Source organism: Zingiber officinale, chromosome 7A, assembly GCF_018446385.1.
Source record: "Zingiber officinale cultivar Zhangliang chromosome 7A, Zo_v1.1, whole genome shotgun sequence".
Classification (NCBI taxonomy): domain Eukaryota; kingdom Viridiplantae; phylum Streptophyta; class Magnoliopsida; order Zingiberales; family Zingiberaceae; genus Zingiber; species Zingiber officinale.
Genome location: NC_055998.1, coordinates 140,481,278 through 140,486,715, shown reverse-complemented (window position 1 = coordinate 140,486,715; position 5,438 = coordinate 140,481,278). Strand labels below are relative to the sequence as shown.

At 34.6% G+C, this 5,438-nt stretch overlaps 1 long non-coding RNA gene across 1 annotated transcript; it reads right to left on the bottom strand.

Annotated features, from left to right (window-relative positions):
- Positions 1 to 4,647: 4,647 nt before the first annotated feature.
- Positions 4,648 to 5,227, bottom strand: LOC122000572. The gene is made up of 3 exons (XR_006117176.1): positions 5,082 to 5,227; positions 4,870 to 5,006; positions 4,648 to 4,708 (listed from the first exon to the last, which is right to left on the bottom strand). It is a non-coding gene; the product is annotated as an uncharacterized LOC122000572 (long non-coding RNA).
- Between the last annotated feature and the right edge of the window lie 211 nt (positions 5,228 to 5,438).

Below are 5,438 nucleotides of genomic sequence, written 5' to 3'. Positions count from 1 at the left end.
GGTTTGGACAATTGGCCTTGACGTGTCCCTTTTGATTGCACCCATAGCAGGTTACTTCGAACTTTACCTTTGGACTTGTTTGTACCTTTTTGGACTGAACCACCTTCTTGATATCCGTCTTTGTGAACCCCTTCTTCTTTCTGTAGAGCTTGTGTATTAGGTTGACGAGTTCGGATGCTATCTCGTTGTCGTCATCTTTTGAGTCCGGTTCTTCTTCAGACTCTAGTTCGGTTTTACGCTTTGTTTTTGCTTCCCGGGTTCTACTTGTACCTGCAATCAAGGCAATGCCCTTCTCGGCTTAGCGTGCATTAGTCTATTCATGCAATTCAAATTCGGAAAAAAGTTCGCCTAACTTAATTGAAGAAAGATCCTTGGATACCTTGTAAGCATCTACCATGAATGCCCACAAGGTATTCCTTGGAAAAGCGTTTAACGCATACCTGATTATGTCACAGTTCTCCACCTTCTGTCCAATGGCGTGGAGGCCGTTGAGGAGGTCTTGTATACGAGCATGAAGTTGACTCGCTGACTCACCTTCCACTACAACAAAAATTACAAACGACAACGGATATTATCAATTGTCGTAGGGTCAAAAAACCGTTGTAACTGAGGGTGTTGTAGAATGTATTGCCCTATGACAACGGTTTTGAATTCGTTGTCTTTGTAGACATTTGACAACGGTTTTTATCCGTTGTTGTTTATATGTTAAAAAATTATTTACGAATGATACGACAACGTTTTAAAACCGTTGTGGTAAATAATTTCAACAACAGATATAAACCGTTGTGGTAGATAATATTTACTCGTTTTGTTTCTTTTACAACAGTTATAAACTGTTGTGGTATATAATTTTAATATATTTTACAACGGATAAAACCGTTGTCTTTTATCACTTTTTACAAAAAAAATTCGTTGTGGTTTACATAATTTTTACAACATTTTTAACTGTTGTCTTTAATATTCATTAATACCAAACAACCAATCTTATTTTAATATAAGCAAACCACCAATACAAAACTAAATATTTACTACATTAAATCCAAAATAAACATCCATATATAATTCATCTTGTAGCCACACATATACAAAAATATACAAAATGAATTGTTACTCATCAAAATACACATCTCCATATACATTAAATCACATGTTTTCCATTTGTTGTTCTCCATATGACTTTTAATTTACAAATTAGCAAGGTAAGCTACATCCTAACAAAGCTCACTTCTTGCATAAAAAAAACTCAAGCCTCACGAATTGCCCGACCTGTAAGAGAAAAAATTAACAAAACTTGTCAAATTCCATAATTCTATATTATAGTCTACATGACAACACGAATTCCTGTAAAACAAGCAATATAAGATAGAACAGATATTAGGTGTTGTTTCATGCTACACAAGTCAAACAAAATGATACAAATCAGTGTGTATCAGGAAACAGTCGGCAACATCCATTCACGCAGGACAAAATCCATTATACTCAACACAAAAGAAGGAATGATCTTTTCTTCCTTGAGAATTATACCTCCTTGTCACTCGTTTGACCAAACTAACATGCAGTATATAAAGTGAACTATTAAGAAATCAAACTGTAGTATATAGATGTTTTCTATATCAATATACTATGGATCATACACGAAATGTCTTTACAAGCTCTTTATTTCATTCTCAAGCAATCGCTAACATGCATATAGATTAACATAGTTGAGCTTGATGAAGCATCATAATTGTCATTCGCGATGATACTTGCAAGGTCCAACAAGATGGAAGTAGAAAATAAAAATTTGTCATCAACAATGAATTTCCAATGTACTTTTGGCACAGTAGCATTATGCTCAAGGAGTCATCAATAAAGTATGTAGTTCAACGTAGTAAAAATTTAAATGCAATTGTAAAAAGAAAAAATAATAAATTATAGGATTAGATAAGGAAATTAAACTACCAAATGAAACAAACACAGGTACAGAATTTAAGACATCCCAACAGATATCAGATATTCCTTGGACAGTAAAAAATGCTAGGTAAAACGTTAAAGATGTAAACTCATCCTTACCACCTTGTATACATGGAGGCTGTGAGATAGGAGGAAAAACAAGATTGAGTCATGGCATATAGATGAAAACCATAAGGAGAGAACAAACAAGAAATTTGTAGAGCAACTCGTAGGATACAAAAGGTCATCATCTAACAATTCACAAAGAGATCAACTGCATATTAAAAAAAAATCATCTGCTAATTCATCAAAACTAAAACTCAATCTTCATCTTTAGATGCCAAAAAAAATTTAAAAGGTGTTTTACCACTACACCATTGCCAGGCTCTCGTAGTTCTTTCAGTGAAACTTGGATAGGTACATATATAACATGATTTTATAAGAAAATAATCATCATCACCGCAAGTTTAGGTCATAACAATGATGCAAAAAACATGAGAATGCTCATATCAGATGCTCCTCCACTATCCACCCCCGGCTGTGGAAAGGAGGTAAATCACAATACTAAACGGTCTCCTATGAATTTATTCCTTAAGAGCATGAATCCTAGAGGATTCAAACTTTACTACTGTAATACAAATCTACCATCCGTTTGCATCGTAGTAGTGTTTATACTGCAAGTTGTTGGAGCACTAAGTACAGTGTTAACTTAAACTAAGTCTAACACGTCGCTAAGAGTTATGTTAAAGCATGAATTAAATAGAGGGGAGTAGAACTCAAGCATACACTGAACCAACGGCGAGAAGACACTTCATCTAGAGAATGCATGAAACATGACTTCTTTTTCCAACATGGTGTGTGACATCGCTTAAGTTGTACTCTCCAAATTCAAGAAGCTTATGGACCAGCAGCATGATGCAAAAGTCTATCGCACAATGATCCTAAAGGTCCATGAACGAAAGAAGAAAACACAAAACACTCGGCAAGAATGTGTTAGGCAGGATGTACAAAATGGGGAGAAAGCAACATTTGAATTTGTGTGATCACTCCAAAGTCTTGAGAAGTCTGAACAGGCCAGCAGCCTCCCTGGTGCGCGAGAACTCAATGCAGAACGCCTGGACTTCTATGAAGAGATCACGAACTACATATCATAACAAACAGACAAACGTGTCAACAAAAATAAATAATCCACCCAAAATAGAATAGAATCTTAATTCACAGAATTAGAATTTAGTTATCAGAGTCATTAGGTAGCCTCATCTTGAAATAAACTTGTGACAACGTGAGCAATATAAGTAATATGATGATATATATATCTATTTTCCAACTGGAATTTGTGTAGTTGAACCCAAATGGTTAGTACGAATACATCATGTTTGATGAAGATGGTGAGGATACATGCTAAGATGTCAGTAGTTCAAAGTGGCAAATATTAGACAACATCACAAACATGATTGAATAAGATGAACATAAATAAGAACTTTCACTAAAAAACCAAAACTGAGCATTAAGCTTAATGTATCCATCCCCTTAGATTCACGTATCAATAGTTGTCTTGGTGCTACCCAACAAATTAAATTCTAAATGAGAGATACACCTAAAAATTAAGAAATTTTTAGTTGAAACAAATAAGTGCAATGGACAAGTGAAATGTGAAAGAATCATGGAATGTAACAAAGATTTTTTTTCTTTATTCATAGAACTGCGGAAACTCAGAAATTCTAGAACTAATATAACTGCTGACAACCTTTACTTTGGATTAGAAAAACTGGAATTTACCGAGGTATAGTAAGCAAAAGCAACTATGAAGCATGGAACAATGTTTAAATGAAAGGAGTAGTCTAAAGAAGATGAGACTGACAATAAACTAACATAGTGGCAATAAAAGCAAACAATTCAAACTGCCAAAAATTAAAGGTAAAAAAGAAATGAAGTTTCACCTCTAAAGGGATATAGGTGCACACAAGTCAAGAACTTCCCTAACAATTATCAAAATTGATCATCATTCGCACAATGGAACAAATTTCAACTGTTGTTGTCTCTTAGATGGATATTTTAATGAAAGGATGTAGTCTAAAGAAGATGAGATTGACAATAAACTATCACAGTGGCAAAAAAAAGACAAACAATTCAAATTGCCAAAAATTAAAGGTAAAAAAAAAAACGAGGTTTCCCCTCTAAAGGGATGTAAGCACAAAAGTCAAGAACTTCCCTAACGATCATCAAAATTGATCATCACTAGCACAATTGAATGTGCAGGACGTTGGACTGACTAATCATAAATTCATCTCAATTTTTTGTTTAATAATCAAGCTTATCATCACTAAGACAACTATGCCAAATCATTTAGAGCTACTACGAAAAATACAATTTTGCAATTAAAAATATTTTTATAGGAAAATGATCATATTATGCAGCTCAGAGACAAACAAATTTTTACAGTGTAGACTCATTTCCATATTCACAAGAACAGTGAAATACCTGCCAACCAAATTCTGATAAAAAAAACAGGCATATCACCCACATATTTATCACTGGCACAAATATCAAAAGATCTTACTCTGAAATTTCAGGAGAATTCATCAACTTTGAAAGAACTTCAACAGCTATAAGTGAGTTGTGCTCAACAAGATCCTAGAAAACATATATAATCTCATCACAAAATTTGAAATGAGAAATCACATAATAATGAGAATAATACAAACCGGTAGCTTGAAGGAGTAAGTCCACAATGATAGATGAGTTTCGCATCCTTTGCAAGTTCTAACACAAATTGCTGCAAGAAGAAACAAAAAGAAAGGCCATATTGTTTCATTAATACACAAAATGTTGGAATAGGTGAAGGGAAAACAACTAATAATGTTCATAGAGCACAGCTGAAATATTGGCCACTATGACCAACAGATGCTACCTAGTTAGCGTGAAAAAGAACATGACCTCTTGTTGGGCAGGTGCAAGTGGGCCTTTTATGCTTTATCAATCAAATCTCTCACTGCAGCCCCTCGACTGGTGTCAGCACACATGCCATAATCCCACAAAAGCTCGTGATTGCTGTCAGGATTGAGCCATATAAGCTGTACAAGAATTTGCAGATTAATAACACTAGAGAAAACAATTGAACACGCAAGGTCTCAGGTGAAATTTTTTACTTCTCCATCTAACACTGGGAGCGTCGGTGGTGCAGGCCTTATCCATTGTGGACCCAATCCTTCAACAAACAAGTTTTGCATTAAACCTAATATAGCATTGCCTCTATCATCAGAACCAATTCTTGGTTTTGTTCCTGCAGCGGAAAGCTTTGGCCTGAAACAGAGCAATATTACCACAAGGCTCCTAGGAAACTTCTTATATATATCAAGGGGAGGGATATGTTGTATATTCATATGGAGTAGCATCAATGCCGATAGATACTGCAAATCCTCCTTATATATGCAAAATATATATATATATATAGTATACAGATATAATTAGAATGGTGAAGGAGTACAAGATGATGAAATTAATCT